Raw genomic sequence first — 18,345 nt, forward strand, 5'->3', positions numbered from 1 at the left:
TTATTTTTTTGGTATCTCAATCACTCTATTCCACCCTAGCAAAGGTAACAACTTGAATCGTTTGACCCACCAAATCACTTAAAAAAAATAAAAACAGAAGGATTAGGATTCAACGAGATATGACGAAACTACCAAAATTTTTTTAATTCTAACACCTGAGCTCTGTGCTTTTATGAATAGACTCTTTAGATGTTTCCATCTAATCAGATTGGTTCCTCAACTCCTACAACCAAGATGTTCCCATCCACTTAGATTAGTTAGTGCCAACCTTAATAAGCATAAATTTCTAGGCTCTGGAGTTTATTTGTTGCAGCTAAGAGCTAACAACAAGTTTCTTCCCCACCCCCAAACTTAAATCTAACATTGTCTTCAATGTTCTAAAGATGAAATTAAAAGCATGAACAATAAGAAACTGTTATCACTTAATGGATGAAAAAAGAAATAAGGAAGGATATTACCGTAAGCATGAGTACCTCCCAGGAAATGCTAAATTTAAAGTCTTTAGCTAGACATCAAATACCTCAAAAAGGATTGTCACCTTCCAAAGTCATATATCAATAGTCGAAACAATTGTGGGTCCATAAGACCAAATAGAGCTGACACCAGTATGAGACAACTGCACTAATTCAGAAAAATGAAAAGAAGGAGCACGTCCTCATCTAAGGTTTATGTCAAGACAACTGGGTTTATCCGGGGTGCGTAATTGAACTTCATATGTGTGTCTCGATAAATAGATTCATCCGAAAAACGGGTCTCTAATACCTGGGTTACCTCCTGGACAGTATCAGGAGGATCGGGTTACGGAGTCTGAAAAGACTCAAGTAATATCTCAGATGTACAAGGATCGAGTCCCAAGTTAGGGAATCTAATTAGGGATATGATACAATCACAAGAACCGTCACTACCCCCAGAGTTCTTAAAATACTCAAGAGATTCTTCTAGTTCTCTACCCCCAAACTTAGGGTCATCATTATTCTCAGAAAAACCCAAAACTATTGCCTGAATTTTTGGGTCCATAAAATCTTTAAAATACTCAAGAGATTCTTCTAAAGATTGATCACATATCTGATCTAAGAGAATGGTTTCCTCAAAATCATCTATAGAATCTACCAGTAAAGTGTCAAGCCAATTATCCTGAACCCAATCCTGAACTAAAGTGCTAATCATATTCACTTCTTCTAAATCATCGTTCTCAGAAGGTTGTCTAGTAACATTAAAGACATTTAGTTCAATGGTCATATTATCAAAGGATATGTTCATAATCCTAGTCCTACAGTTGATGACATCGTTAGCTGTGGCTAAAAATGGGCGACCTAAAATCACTGGGATTTGACGACTTGGGTCCTGAACAGGCTGGGTGTCTAGAACAACGAAATCCATAGGATAAATAAACTTATCAACCTCAATCAGAACATCCTCTATGACACCACGAGGGACTTTGACAGACCTATCAGCTAATTGTAGTGTCATTTTAGTCGGTTTCAACTTACCAAGACCTAGCTGGGTGTATACATGATACAGGAGTAAGTTAACACTAGCTCCTAAGTCAAGTAAAGCTTTATCGACCATGTGATTACCAATCGCAAAACATATGGTGGGGAATCCAGGATCCTTATACTTAAGGGGTGTTTGGTTCAGAAGAATGGAACTTACCTGGCCAGCTAAAAAAGCTTTCTTATGGACATTAAGCTTACGCTTTCGTGTACAAAGATCTTTAAGGAACTTGGCATAAGCAAGCATCTGCCTAATTGCTTCTAATAGCGGAATATTGATGTTCACCTGCTTAAATGTTTCCATAATCTCGTTAAAAGTCAACTCCTTCTTTGTTGGGGCTAACAAATGTGGATATGGGGCTCTAGGCACAAAGGTAGACCTATCAGGAATTTCTTGGGAATCCTTAGAGACTGTTTCAGTTTCCTCGTCTACGGGCTCCTCTTGGGAAGTAGAAGGTGGAACTATAGTATGTCCACTAGGCATGGCTACCTTATTGTCTACCGTTTTACCACTCCTAAGGGTTGTTATCGAGTTCACATGGTTTGATGATTTCTCACCAGCTAAAGATATTTGATGGACTCCCCTAGGGTTGGGTTGTGGTTGACTAGGAAACTTTCCTTTTTCTCTCAATGTCTCATTTATCTGACTAACATGGGTTTTCAACTCGGAAATAGCTTGAGAATTAGCCAGACCTATTCTCTTATTTTCTTCTAAACCTTGAGCAACAAATTGCTGAAACTGCACAGTGTTACGAGTTAACAAAGCAAGAGACTCTTCTAAACTCATAATCTTCTTATCCGAAGGGTTCTGAAACTGTTCCGGAGCTGAAGGATTCTTAGTATAGCCAAAACCTGGGGGAACCTGAGCATTACTAGACTGACCTTGATTCTGGCCCTTGGACCAAGAAAGGTTTGGATGGTGTCTCCAGCCAGGGTTATAGGTTTCTGAATATGGGTCCAACTTCTGTTGGTTATCAAACCTATTGTTATAAAGAGCATTGGCTTGCTCTTCAACATCATGACCTTCCCAAAAAGGTTCATTTCTTCCACTACTACCACTAGAATGACCTAATTCTAAGGCTTCTAACCTTTTGGCTATAGCTGCTATTTTGGCATCTGACTAAAAATTCCTTCTACCCTATTAACATTTCCTCTACTTAGAAGAATTTTTTTCTGGGGTTCCCTACTATTTTCCCATTGTTGGGTCTTATCGGCGATTTCATTCAAAAATGTCATCGCTTCATCAACAGTTTTATTCTCAAACCCACACGTGCATAATGACTCAACCATGGTTGTTGTTGAATAATCTAAACCCTCGTAGAGGATCTGAACTAACCTAACCTTCTCCAAACCATGGTGAGGACATTGAGATATCAAGTCATTGAACCTTTCTAAGTACCTATATAAAGATTCTCCCTCTTATTGGGCAAAAGTACATATTTGTGTCCTAATAGACGATGTTTTGTGCCTTGGGAAAAACTTATGTATAAAGGCAGAAGTAAGTTGGTCATAGGTTTCAATTGACTCAGAGTCCAAACTATACAGCCAAGATTTGGCTTTATCTTTTAAGGAAAAGGGGAATAACCTAAGTTTCAACGCATCATCACTTAGGTTCTTAATTTTCAGAGTACTACAAACTTCCTCAAATTCCCTAACATGAAAATAGGGGTTCTCATTATCCTTCCCTAAAAACATTGGGAGCATCTGTAAAGTCCCAGGTTTCAGTTCATAATTTGCCTCGGTTTCAGCTAACTTGATACAAGACGGACGAGAGGTCCTAGTTAGGTTTAGCAAAGCTTTCAAAGTTGCCATTTCTGGCACTACCAAAGGACTAGGAGTACTAGGGGTACTTTCCTCACGAAGAGACAGATTCTCAAAACTGAAGTTTCTAAAAACGGGGCTCCCAAAAGAAGAGTCTTCGAGCTCCCCGTCTTCACAAGAAGAACTACTAGGTTTTTCACTAATCAAATGACCTAGAGTGTTTCTTTTCCAAGCCCGTTTAAAAACTTCGGGAATACACTAGAAAAACAAAACCAAAAAGAAAAGTCCTAAAACAGAAGGGATGTTCTATGCAAACACAAACAAGGCTGACTCCACCACAGCAAACCTACTGATTTCTAGCAAACAAAAAGCATGATGGCTCCACTTAGATTGTTTCTAGACCAGCTTCTAATCCTTCGAATGGGAATTCGTTACAATTTAAGCAAACCCCTCTGGAATCAATCCGAGTCAAAGTAAGTTGAATAGAGGCGAGGGAAGCTCGGTGGAGCTTTGATACCCAAGGCCTCACCGGTATTACAAGGCGGCGCAGTCACGCATTAAACTTACAGAAACCGTCAAGAACTTCGAAGTATGCTTAAAATAGTAACCAATATGTTTCGAATGACTTTCCTGTTAAGCTCGTTACCCTATCGGTCTCGTTCTAGTCAAAATTTTAGGCTTAGGTTCGCGTTTGGTGTCGTTTTCTTAAGGCGGGAAAGAAGAGAACGGTGATGAAATCCGAACCCTTATCTTGTATGGCCAGTCCTTGCCCTTTACTAGGAAATTAAAGCAGTCGTTTTCAAGTCCTCAACATATATGCATACGAAGGAAGACAGTAACTCGCTGACAGGGGATTCACGAGTGTTTCGACAAACTTACCTCCCGTACCAGACGGGGGGTGAACCTTTATAGTCGACTCGGGCCACAACTCCTATGTCATGTACGAACCCGAGGGGCCGAGGTGATATCGTAATCACCGTCCTTCTCTGCAAACAGTTTATATTTAAACTACCCTTTCGTAGGGTTTAAAAATAATAACCCAAAATTTAAAGTCCAAAGTCCAAAAATATAAAGTGCAAAAGAAAAAGAAGTCTAAAAAAAATAAAAATCTACAAAAATAAAAATGTCTCTCTTTTTTTTATAAAAAAAAAAATCTTCTTCTTTCACTCCTTTCGCTTTGCCTTTTACTCCAGTCTTTAAGTATTCACCAAAAGCTTTGGCAAAATTTTCTTTCGCTCCAAATTCCAAAATATAAAGAAAAAGACAAAAACACAAAAACGTAAAGAAGAACAAATAAAAATAAAAACCTAAAAAAAAAATCTAAAAACTCTAGCCTAAAGACAAGTCCGCGTCGGCGGCGCCAAAAATTTGATGGGTTTTCAAAGTTGTTGTAGTAATAAATAGAGTTCGTTCAAGACTTGTGAAGGTTGTGCTTTCAGATTTAAATTTTAAAACTAAAGAAAATAAAGCAAATTAAAACTGATTAACCATTCATCAAAATTCATGTAATTTAATGTTAATTTTTATCATGCAATTCTAGACAATATAACTCCAATCAAAAGAAATTGTGATTTTAATCATTGCCTAAATTAGATTTTCAAAACATCAATTGTTAATCGCAAGCATGAAGTATCAAAAGCCCTAACCTAAGCATACTTCATCAAGAGAAAACACAACTAATTAATAAAAATCATTACTCAATTTTCATTTGGTGCAAATAATCATAAAATAATTTCGTAAATAAATTCAAATAAATTTTACCACATAACTTTTGGAAGAATGGCTTCCTCCATCCCGGAAGATTGGGTTTAGCTCATCATGATGTTGGAAACACGCTCAAAAATTGATTTCATTACTCAAAGTAGGTGTACAAATGATGAAAATAAGGTGTTTGCAACGTTTATAATTGTTGCAAAACACTGTTACAAAGAACGATAAAAAAGAACTGTTGTTGTTGTATCTCTGCGACCCTCGTGTGGCTGTCGTTGTCACTGTTGATAAACGACTTCCTCTGGTGGTCTTTTGTTCTTCGTGTTCTTGGTGCAGCAGCAGAAACAGAGTTCTGAAAACTCTTGATTCTCGCCTCCTGAGCTCTCCTCTCGACCCCAAACTCTCCGTCCCCCTTCTCTATGATCCCAGCAATCTATTTATACTCCCCAGCCTCATTTAATCACGCCATAATTCTCAATATTCTTCATTGAACTCGGGCAGTAAAGAAAATATTCAGGGAATATTTTCTTCCCTGATTTAGCTTCTCACGCGTTTCTACATCTGCAAAATCTCCTTATTTATCTTTGTCAAGGTCCAAAGTGTTGCTCGAGTCATCAAACATGAGCAAAACATGTTTAAATTCTCCAAAAACTCATGCAATCCCGTGAACTGCTCCTCTCATGCACGTGTTGTCCTGTTTTCTTCTCACAGATTTTTCAGCCAAATTTGATCGAAACAAACACCCATACCAGCTCTGTTAGGACATATCACAACTACCCATGAAGTTTCAGCGAAGAATCGCACAAAAACTCCTCCAAAATCTGATCGAAAAATCTACCAGAGAATGGAAATATTTTCCTGCCAAAATATTTTTTTGAAATGTTGAAGATGAAGTGCCCCTATCCTTTTCTGGGGTGCAAATAGCATATGGGTGCTGAGAACAAATTTGGGTGCTGAGGATGAATTTGGGCTACGCATAACCTTGGGTGTCCCTTAGCCAAATCTGGGGTCCGTATAGAAAATGTCCTCCAGGGGTCCAAATAGCACTTTTTGAGCAACTTTTTTCGCACAAGTGTATTTCTCCAAAAACACCTACACAAACATAAAAATACCATAATAAGTACAAAATCAAGCACTAGCAATAGAGACACTGAGGACAATTCAGACACAAAAATGTGTCTATCAAGGACTTATACCCTTAATGTCTGCTATGGTCCACCCTAAAGCTTCCTTGTTATTCTGAAGGACGGTCACTAGCCTACTTTCCTGATCACTATCCAAGTTGGATGCTATAATCACAGGTAAAGTTTCAGATGGGCCTAAAAACACATACTTCGGGGAATCTGGTAATGGTTTAAGGTCCAACTTAGGAGGCTTTTCTAACGAAGGAACTAGGGTAGACTTAGAAACGGGTAGAGGTTCGAACTTAGGTTTCCAGCCATTACTAGTGTCTATCAAAGGGGTTGAATCTAACAAAGCATTCACCTCATTAATCACATCATCATCATCAAAATCAATCCCAAAGTGGGCTAGGCATTTCTCTAATGGATCTTCTAACAAAGTGTTTGGTAATGACTCCTCGACTAATGTTCCTATCATGGTCACCTTTTCTATGCTCTATCTAGTTCAGAGGGTAGCTTACTAATATTAAAAATATTCAGCTCAATAGTCATATTACCAAAAGACAAATTCATAATACCATTTCGATAGTTAATGATCGCATTGGATGTAGCTAAAAACGGGCGACCTAAAATCACTGGTATTTGGTTCTCTGGGTCAGGGACAGGTTGGGTATCTAGGATAACAAAATCCACTGGATAAATAAACTTGTCGACCTTAATAAGAACGTCCTCTATCACACCACGAAGAATTTTAACGGACCTATCAGCTAACTGAAGTATCATCTGGGTAGGTTTCATCTCACCAAGTCCTAGCTTAAGGTACACATGGTATGAGAGTAAGTTCACACTGGCTCCTAAGTCAAGTAAAGCTTTCTCGACACGGTATTTACCTATTGTGCAAGAAATAATAGGGGACCCTGGGTCTTTATACTTAGGAGTAGTGGTATTCTGGATAATAGAACTCACATGACTAGCTAGGAGGGCTTTCTTCTGGACACTAAGTTTTCACTTTCGCGTACACATATCCTTAAGAAACTTGGCATAAGCGGGAATCTTCTTAATCTCATCTAACAATGGGAGGTTGATAGTAACCTGCTTAAAAACCTCCAATATATCATTAAAGTTGGACTCCCTCTTAGTTGGAACTAGCAGCTGGGGGAACGGGGATCTGGGAACAAAGCCAGGCTCAGCAGTACCCTCATTGGTCTCATTGGAGACTCTATCAGTTTCCTCATTTTCTGGCTCAGAAGGGTGAACTACAGCATGTTCACTATCAAGCATGGCAACCTTACTGTCAACTTTCTTTCCACTCCTAAGGGTTGTTATAGAATTCACATGATTGTACGATTTCTCTCCTTTAGGGTTAGGATCATTTTGACTTGGGAATCTTCCATCTTCTCTTTCACTAAGAAACTTAGCTATTTGGCCGACTTGAAGTTCTAAGTTAGCAAGAGACTGGGAATTATTCTTAAAATTCTGTCTGGTTTCTTATTGAAAACCATAGTGGTTCTTTGATAACATCTCATGGTTCTTTGCTAACATAGCAAGGATTTCTTCTAAGGTGAAGATCTTTTTCTCATTCTGAAACTGGGGTTGACCTGAAGAGTTCTAGCATAACCAAAACCTGGGGGAGGCTGAGAACTACTAGACTGTCCTTGATTCTGACCCTTAGACCAAGAAAAATTAGCATGGTTTCTCCAACCAGGGTTGTAAGCCTCTGAGTATGGGTCAAACTTTTTATGGTTCTCAAACCTAGCATTGACATAGACATCATGGGCTTGCTCTTCACTAACCCGACCTTCCCAAAACGAGTTATTTGGTTCTACTCCACAACTAGACACTTGAGAGGCTCTAAACCTATCATCGGGTTCCACAAGAGACCTATGTTTAAGATGATTCAATTCCAAAGCTTCTAACCTTCTAGACAAAGCAGCAAACTTAGCATCTGACCCGAAGCTTGTATCTACCACATTGGTGATACTTCTATTGACTATGAGTCTTTTGGGGGGTTCAACACAAGACTCCCACTATTGGGATTTTTCAGTGACAACTCCTAAGAAGGTAAAAGCATCATCAGCACTTTTACCAGTGAACTCACCAGCGCACATAGACTCAACCATGGCTTTGGTTGAATAGTCTAAACCATCATAAATAATCTCTACGAGTTTCATCTTATCGAATCCATGGTGAGGACACTGGGATAGGAGATCATTGAATCTATCTAAGAACTTATAAAGAGACTCTCCCTCTTGTTGCACTCTAGCACTAATTTTCTGCCTAACAAATGCATTTTTATGCTTAGGGTAGAATTTCATATAGAAAGCAGCAATAAGTTCCTGCCATGTTTCAATAGATTCAGATGGTAGGTTGTTCAGCCAGGTCTTGGCTTTATCTCTCAAGGAAAATGGAAACATCTTAAGTTTCAAGACTTCATCAGTAAGGTCTTTTATTCTAATTGTCCCACAAATTTCCTCAAAGTCCCTAATATGAAAATAAGGGTTCTCATCATCTTTCCCTAAGAATATAGGGATCATCTGAAGAATACTAGGTTTTATCTCGAAATTAGCCGTAGTGGCTGGAAATTTAATGCACGAAGCTCGGGTGGACCTAGTTGGGAACATGTAATCTTTCAAAGTTGCCATCGATGGCACAGCTGAAGTACTAGGGGTATTTTCCTCACGAAGAGACGGATTCTCAAAACTGAAGTTTCCGAAAACAGGGCTCTCAAAAGAAGAGTCTCCGAGATCCCCGCTTCCACAAGAATAACTACTAGGTTTTTCACTGATCAATCTACCTAGATTATCTCTTTTCCAAGACCGTTTTCTAATGACCCAGGGCATACAATAGAAAAAAAAATAAAAGAAATAAAAGATTCCTAAAGGAAGGGAGGTTCTAAGCAAACACAAAGCAGGCTGACTCCACCAAAGCAAACCTAAAGATTTCTAGCAAAAAAAAAGAATGATGGCTCCACTTAGATTGTTTCTAGACCAACTTCTATTCTTTCGAAAAGGAACTCGTTACAATCTGAGCAAACCTCTCTAGAATCAATCCGAGTTAAAATAAGTTGAATAGAGACGAGGGAAGCTGCGTGGAGCTTTGATACCCAAGGCCTCATCGGCGTTACAAGGCGGCGTATTCAACTCACAGAAACCATCATGAACTTCAAAGTATGCTCAAAAGAGTAACCAATATTTTTCGAATGACTTTCCTATTAAGCTCGTTACCCTATAGGTCTCGTTCTAGTCAAAAAATTTAGGCTTAAGTTCGCGTTTGGTTTCGTTTTCCTAAGGCGGGCAAGAAGAGAACGGTAATGAAATCCGAACCCTTATCTTGTATGGCCAGTCCTTTCCCTTTACTAGGAAATGAAAGCAGTCGTTTTCAATTCCTCGGCATATATGCAAACGAAGGAATACAGTAACTCGCTGACAGGGGATTCGCGAGTGTGTCGACAAACTTACCTCTCGTACCAGACGGGGGATGAACCACTGAAGTCGACTCGGGCCACGACTCCTATATCATGTACGAACCCGAGGGGCCGAGGCGATATCGTAATCGTCGTCCTTCTTTGCAAACAGTTTATATTTAAACTACCCTTCGGTAGGGTTTGAAAAAATAAAGTCCCAAAGTCCATAGTCCAAAGTCCAAAAATGAAGTGCAAAAGAAAAAGATAATCTAAAAAAAAAATTCTAAAACAATAAAAAAAATGTCTCTCTCTCTTTTTTTTTATTTTTTTTTTCTTTCGCTCTTTTCGCTTTGTCTTTAACTCCAAATCTTTAAGTATTCACCAAAAGCTTTGGAAAATTTTCCTTTCGCTCCAAATTCCAGAATCTGTAGTAAAAAGACAAAAACCCAAAAACGTAAAGTAGAACAAACAAATAAAAAAAACCTAAAAAAAATAAAATAATAAATCTAAAAACTCTAGACTAAAGACAAATCCCCGGCTCCGGCGCCAAAAATTGGTATGATTTTCAATTGAGTTGTAGTAAAAAGTTCGTTTAGACTTGTGAATGCAAAAGATTTTAGATTTAATGAAATTGAAAAATAAACAAAACTTAATTCAAGATTATTAGCAATAACCAAGACACTGATTCCACTATCACACATGAATAAATTATGGCAAGTAATCCAAAACTCTAATTATCTTTGAAGTCCCTTATTTCTTAATTCACAAATAATCAAACATATTCTCAAATATTAATTGTATTCCCCATGCATAAACTATCAATTGATTAAACAATGTATAATCTATCAAATTGAATCACAAGTAATTAAGAAAATTATGTAAGCATTTAAAAACTCTGCAAAAGCAGTGATTGAGTGAATTATAATTAAAAATTAGAGAAAATGAAATAGTTACCCATTATTCATGTGTAAATAGCTTCATCCATCTTGGTTTAGCGAGAATTTAGCCTCTCATCATGTTGGAAACACACTCAGAATTCGATTTCATTGCTCAAAAATGGTTTACAAATGATGAAAAGGGAGAAATAATTCAAAACCTGGTTTGTAACAATTATATTTGTTACAAACCAAAGAACGATACAGAGGATGGGTCACTGCTACTATAGCTCTAAGACTGTCACCGAACAGTCGCAAATACTATAGCAAAATAAGACTGCTTCTTGAGGTCTTATGTTCTGCGTGTTCTTCAATGGAAGCAGCAGCAGCAGGTTTCTCTGGTGATCGTATTTCGCCTCTGTGATGTTCCAAATCCTTCCCAAACTCCCTGTTCCCCTTGTACGAACCCCAAACACTTCTTTTATACTCGACAGGACCTCAAAATATCACTAGTTAATGCCAATATCTTTCTTTACTCACTCTGCATATTACCGAGATTTCTTTCCCTGTTTAACTCCTACACGCTTTTGTTGCACCCAAACATACTCCAATTTCGCTCAGAACAAGAACAGAAAGATCCAGCACTTCAAACACGCGCATTCCTCAAACACTTCCCAGAAATAAAACCGAGAATATATTTCTTCCCTGTTTGACTGAAACACCGAGGAAACGTCATTCTTTCTTCAAACTAACCAGGTTACCAGTCCTGTTTCGTCTTAACATGCCCATACAAGTCCAAAGCCATGAAAGAATCCCCACAAAATCTTCCCAAACTCGATTCAGCAGTTACGCAGGTGACAACATATTTCTCCCGTGCACGAACTGCCTTGGTTTGATCCCTTGGAATATCTAGCCAAATTCAGTCAAAAAAGACAATCATACCACGCCTGTTACGCACAAACAACTCATCCCAAAGAATCTCAGCCATTGAATCTCTCTAAAACAACTCTAAATAACGAACCCTAATTCTGATAATAGTCTGCCACATTTTCCCGCCAATTTTCAGATTTCAAATGCTGAAGATGAGTGCCCCTTATCCGAGACCTGGGGTGCGAATAGCAGGTGGCGCCCTGAGATGCCCCTTAGTAACTGGGTGCCCTTTATCCAATCTGAGAGTCCGCATAACAAATATCTTCGGGAGGGTGTTCCGCATAATTTTTCGAGCCGATTTTTCCAAAAATGTTTATTGGCCAAAAATACCTACACACACATAAAACACCATAATTAGTACAAAAATTGAGCACTAAAAATACACACATTGAGGACAACTCAGACACAAAAATGTGTCTATTAGTATTCCGCAGTATTGATCATCCCTGATCCGTATTTTTATTTATTATTGTGAGGCTCCATAATGCATCTTATGTGAGCACTAAACAACCAAGTTGATTTATTAGCTTAGTTGGTGTTCCGTGAGATATGTTATGTCGAGCATTTTGAACTAAATTAATTATCTTGTTTGGTTATTTAGTTATTGCTCCATAAGTCCTTTTATGTCGAGCACGATACAACCAAGTTGATTAATTTTTGATTAGCTTTCTTGGTTGTTCCGTAAGGTACTTTATTTTGAGCATTTTTGAACTAAATTAATCATCTTGTTTGGTTATTTGGTTATTCCTCCGTAAGTTTTCTTATGTCGAGAAAAACAAATGACAATTAATTGACTACTTTTGTAATTAGTTTGGTGGTGTATTCCAATTAGATTAATTATGGGTTCTCTTGTAATTAACCTAGTTGAGTATTTTCATACTCCGTAAGATTCCTCTTATGTTGAGTATATGAACGACTATCCTATTCATTTTCTAATGGTTATGTTAGTCGTATGATCCGTAAGTTCTCTTATGTTGAGCACAATCAATTGAATTGATCACTTCTTGTGTTTAATTTGATTGCGTATTCCGATTGAATTAATCATGGGTTTACTTGTGATTAATTTGATTGAGTTTTTTGGATATAGAAAGTCATTCTCATGGTTTTTGGTGTCCAATAAAATCCTTCTTTTATTTTGAAATTAAGGTCGCTCTTGTTGTTCTTTCGGGAATGACATCAAATGGGGGAGAGTTCTTTTGAACTTGTGCTTAATGGTCATATCTTGAGGGGTGTGCGGCTGTGGAATATTAGAGGGGTTATCTTGTATCTTTAAACTCCTTGATGAATGATATTAGCTTCGGCTATATGATTGCATCTAAATTAGATGGTAGGTATTTTCTTTTAGTCATGAAATGTCTCTTACGGAAATTTCATTATGATCCCGTTCTTGTACCTTTGCCAATTTTATTGACAAAAAGGGGGAGAATTAATATGTAGTTCATACTACAAATACATATGGTTTTCGGATCATTATGTAAGGGGGAGTGGTTTCCATGTGAGATGGAGTATTGACTAAGGGTGAGTGATACATATCACCATAGTATTATTGTTAAAGTTGTGATACAATTGGACTTTGACACTGTGTAATAATACTATGACACTGTATAACAATGATCGAGACCGATGCTTTCTCATTGTTATAGCTACAGATCTTCAACAACGGTGATGCTAAACTTACAACCTTTGGGATCATTGGAGTACTTGGAAGTGACGAAGATTTCGAGGAATATTGAAGATTAGACATGTGGAACAGGAGCTACTAAAGTTTCTTTATCTTTTTTTTATTCCATATGTATTCATATTTTTGTCACTAAAATTGACAAAGGGGGAGATTGTTAGAGCATTGCTCGGTCAACCTCGCATGCATTGCTATCTCAAGCATGTTTGTCAATGTTAGTGATCAAAATTATAAATCTTGATTTCTAGTCTATTATAGCTAAGTCTCGGACTAGGATATAAAGTGTAGTTGAGCTCAAGGACTTCATGGCGATTCATCGTACAAGCAGAAGAACTACTCAAGGAACCGGTGGAACTTCTCGACAAAAAGGTATGTGAAGACTTGAACTTATCTATCACTCAAAAGTCTATCTACTCTATCTCCTACTCTTTGAGACAAGAAGTCGTATATTATATATATAGACTTGGATTATATAAATTTGGTATTTCGAGCCGAGTATACCTCTCCTATCTATATCTCGAAATATGTGTTGGTAAGCTTTTCGCTTCGATCAAGTTTATCTTTACCTAGTGACGAAAGTCATGATATGTTTCAATCACTTTGAAAATTGCTTTGACGAGAAATTGTGTAGCAACTGTATAACGTCCTCTAAGAATGTTTCAATGATTGAAATGATAGTTTGGATTACATAACCAATGATGGACATAAGCATTGGTGTGGAAACACATTTATGTATAAGTCCTATTCCTTGAACCAAAGTTTGCGAACTTTGTTGATCAAGAGAAACCGGAAGAATGGCTTGTTGCCAAGTCCGCGAACTTACGAACTTCTCATCCCGAGAAATTCAGCTGGAGTTGACGAACTATCTGCGTCCGCGAATCGGCAGAAGGTCTTTTGCCGAGATTTTATGCCGAAGTTGATAATGTTTTTTGATGATGTTGTAGTAATGAGGTTCAAACTCTCGGACTTGTGAAGATTAAATTTAAATATTTGATAAAATTATATATACAAAAATATTAACAATGGGTGCGAGAGGTAACCAAGACACTAGATTCCACTATTATGCAAAATTGAATGATAAATATTTCAAAACTCTATTCAATTCTTAAGTCCTCTTTTATCTTTAATTCACTATCAATCATACAGATTCTCAAACATTATTTGTAAACCTTAAGCATAGATTATCAAGAGATTAAACCAAGCATAACCTATCAAACTGAATAACAAATAATTAAGACAATCATTCAAATAATTTAAAAATCTACAAAAGCAGCGATTAGGTGAATTATATAATTAAATGAAATAGTTACCCATTTATGTTGCGTGAATAGCTTCCTCCATTGCCTTGGTTACGAGGGAATTAGTCGCTCATCATGTTGGAAAACCTCTCAAAATATTTCATTGATGCTCAAAAATGGTTTACAAATGATGAGAATATGAGAAATACAATAAAACCGGGTTTGTAACAATTATATTTGTTACAAACCAGAGAACTACGACCCTCAGTGACAAAATAAGACTGCTGCAGCTGTGTCGCAAACGTTGTAGCAAATAAGTCTGCCTGATGTACGACACACAGGTGTGAGTCGTTATTACTGTAGAAAAACGACTGCTGGTGCAGGTCCGTTCTTCGTGTTCTTCATGTTCTTCAGCAGCAGCAGCAGCAGAAACCGAGTTTGGGAAAACTCGAATTTCTTCTTCTCTGGCTCTCCTCAGCCCCCCAGACTCTCGACACCCTTTCTACTCAACCCCAGCAACCTATTTATAGCCAACAGAATCTCGCTCATTCACTCCATATAATTCTCTTTAACTCGGCAGTAAAGAAAATATTTCTGGGAATATTTTCTTTCCTATTTCATCTTCTCACGCGTTTTCAAGCCTCCAAATTACCATATTTAACTCCTTCACGCTCCAACAGGCTGTGAGGGTCTTCCATGCACGCACAAAACACGTTGAATCTTCTCCAAATCACGTGAAACCCGTGATATACACGAACTGCCCTGTTTTCAACCCGTGAATTGTTTAGACGATTCTAGCCAATTCTGGTCGAACCAAACGCCCACAGTGTGTTTTATAGGCCATATCACAACTATCTACCAAAAATCAGCCATTGAATCTCCCTAGAACACGTTCAACAATTCGATCAAAAATCTGCAGAAGTGTTCTCCATTTTCCCGCCAAAAACAAAATTCAAATGGAGAAGATGACCTCCCCCTAATCCTGTACTGGGGTGCGAATAGAAGATGCCTTTTGGGGTGACCTGGGGTGCCCCTTAGTAATTGAGGTGCCCCTTATCCAACAGTGAGAGTCCGAATAACACGTGTCCTCCGGGGCTTTTACCAACTTTTCGAGCCGAATTTTCCAAAAAATGTTTATTTTCCAAAGGTGCCTACAAACACATAAAACACCAAAATTAGTACAAACTCGAGTGCCAACAATATATAGTATTGAGATCAAATTAAACACAAAAATGTGTCTATAAGAAGTTTGTAAACTCTGCCCGACTGCTTAAGTTCGCGAACCTAGTCTGCGAACTTAAGAAGGTTATATATCTGAAGATGATTTCTGAACTTAAATTTAAAAAGACTAACGAATGCATTTTACAAACCGTGGCTATAAAAGTTCATGAACCAATTCAAGTGAATCAAATCATCTTTGCTTCAATTATGTCTTGTGTAGTACATAAGATTTCCTTTCAATTGAACAACTCTCTAACTAGTTCATTTAAAGTCATTTGAACTAGTTATGGTGAAGAAGAACATGGTTGATATGAAATGCTCATATGGCTAACCTTTTGGTTAACTATTATTGAACCCACAAGTGCATACGTTTAGGTACGGTTAACAAACATAGAAGCGTGCAATTCATTTGTGTATAACAAGCTAAGTTTTCGATCTAACAGTTGAGAAATATTAGCTTGAATCCAAATCAGGTTTTCATCTAACGGTGGATATTGTTTGCTTTGTGACCAAGGCGAAACCCTGATTTGAAAGACTATATAAAGGAGACATCTAGTATTGTGAAAAACTAATCCCCACACCTTACGTGTGATACTAGTTTGCATACTAGAGTCGATTCTCCTTTAACCTTTGGTTTTCTTCTTCTGAAACCAGGTTAACGACTTAAAGAATTCACTGGGATTGTGAAGCCAGACCGATAATACTTTTATCGTAGTAGTGTGATCTGATCTTGCATCTTCTATCGTACGAGTACAATCAGATTGATTGGATTGAGATTGATATCTCCGATATGCAAGATATAAAAAGTAATCACAAAACATCTTCGTCTCATCGTTTGTGATTCTTCAACATCTTGTTTTGCTACCATACAATTAATATTGTTGTGAGGTGATTGATAACTCTAGGCTGTTCTTCGGGAATATAAGACCGGATTATCAATTGGTTCCTGTTCACCTTGATTATTATCCAAATACGGAACAAAACCTTTAGGGTTTATCTGTGGGAGACAGATTGATCTTTTGATAGACTTGTCTGTGTGAGACAAATTTGTTTATTGTCAAAGCCTGCGATTTTGGATCGTAGCAACTCTTAGTTGTGGGTGAGATCAGCTAAGGGAATCAAGTACGTAGTATCCTGCTAGGATCAGAGGCGTAGGAGCATAACTCTACCTTGGATCAGTGGGAGATTGATTGGGGTTCAAATACAGTCCATTCCGACGTTAGCTTGGAGTAGGCTAGTGTCTGTAGCGGCTTAATATAGTGTGTGCTCAATCTGGACTAGGTCCCGGGGTTTTTCTGCATTTGTGGTTTCCTTGTTAACAAAACTTCTGGTGTCTATGTTATTTCAATTTCCGCATTATATTGTTTTATCTTTATAATTGAAATAATATAGGTCGTGCTTTGGATCATCAATTAGAGTAATCCAACCTTTGGTTGTTGATTGTCATTGATTGATCCTTGGATATTGGTCTTTGGTACCATCCAAGTTATTCCTTGTGTTTGATTAAAGACTCGCTGATTTCTATTAGCTCGAGTAAATCAAAACAAGAGAGATATATTAACTCCTCGATATACTCTAGTCTAGATTGAGTCTGACTATCTAGTTGATTCTCTAACAAAGTATATTGGAGTTCGTCCATACAGATTGCTAAGCGAAATATTGGGTGGTGTTGTTAGACCCCCGCTTTTTCAGTTCATCCTAACTAGAGTGTATATCTTGGGATGTTAATCTCATTTCAAAGATGCATCCAACGGTGGATATTTCTTTCTTGGTTCCAAAGCTATCTTAGCTTAAACCTAAAACAACCTGTACTTTGATAATCTATATAAGGGAGAACCTCAAGCAACTAGAATTTTTGAATCCCTGATACTATCTTTGTGTGTCCTAGTTGTAAACAAGAGTCGTCCTCTCCCTCAAACCCTTCTAGGGTTTTGCGACTAAAAAGACCTCACAAAGGGATTCGTGAAGCCAGATCCACATGGACTTATCTGTGGGAGGTAGTAGGACTCTGAACAATACCTACAATTAGAACTGCAAGTACACAGTGTCGATGTGCAACACAGGGTAAGCACAGGTCGATCCATATGAACTTGGTAGGTGTAAGGTTGAAGCTATGGTATGACTACAACTGACTTAGAACAAAGAGTAACCAAAAAGGGGGGTTTGTTGCCGATACAGCTAGATGTTGTAGAGATTAACTAAGAAAGCAAATAAAATTGTAAACAAGCAGATAAATGGATACTAGGGCAGTCGAATCCACCTATTAGCCTACACTGAGTCAATTCAGTCTTGATAATTTTCTTGTCCCTTGTAATAGACACCGGTCAAGATACTAGTCATCCGTCTATCCAGGGTAATCTAAATTAAAGAGTTTAACGTCAACTAAGGTTACTAACTAATCCCTAGTATTAACTGTCTTCTTACAGTACAACTAATCACAGAACAATTCGATAACTTAGATAATTAAACCTTCCCTAAGATGGATATTCTAATCGCAATTAGGGTATCTTTCCAAAGCACGAACCGTCTGATTAAGGCACAATTAGTCAAGGGATCAATAACAGTCAGTAAAGCATGAATTGTAGCACATTCATCACAGAAGTATTCTAACTACAATGGATGCATGACATATACCGTGAAAGTAAAATGATGAAGAGCTCAGATTATGTTTATCCTAAACAAGTAAAGCACAACAAGAACAATACCAGAAACATGAATCAAACCTAGCTGTAAAGTAATGGTTTCATCTAAACCCTAGCAAAAGTAATTAGAACATGATGAAGAAAATAGAGAAAACAAATCTATACTACTCCTTGGTGCACCGGCTAATCCGGGCATGAGTTTTACATCACAATTCTCCTCCCCATTTATATATAAAAATCCCGAATTGGGTTTCAATTTCATAATAAATATCT

Source organism: Papaver somniferum, chromosome 8 (assembly GCF_003573695.1).
Source record: "Papaver somniferum cultivar HN1 chromosome 8, ASM357369v1, whole genome shotgun sequence".
Classification (NCBI taxonomy): domain Eukaryota; kingdom Viridiplantae; phylum Streptophyta; class Magnoliopsida; order Ranunculales; family Papaveraceae; genus Papaver; species Papaver somniferum.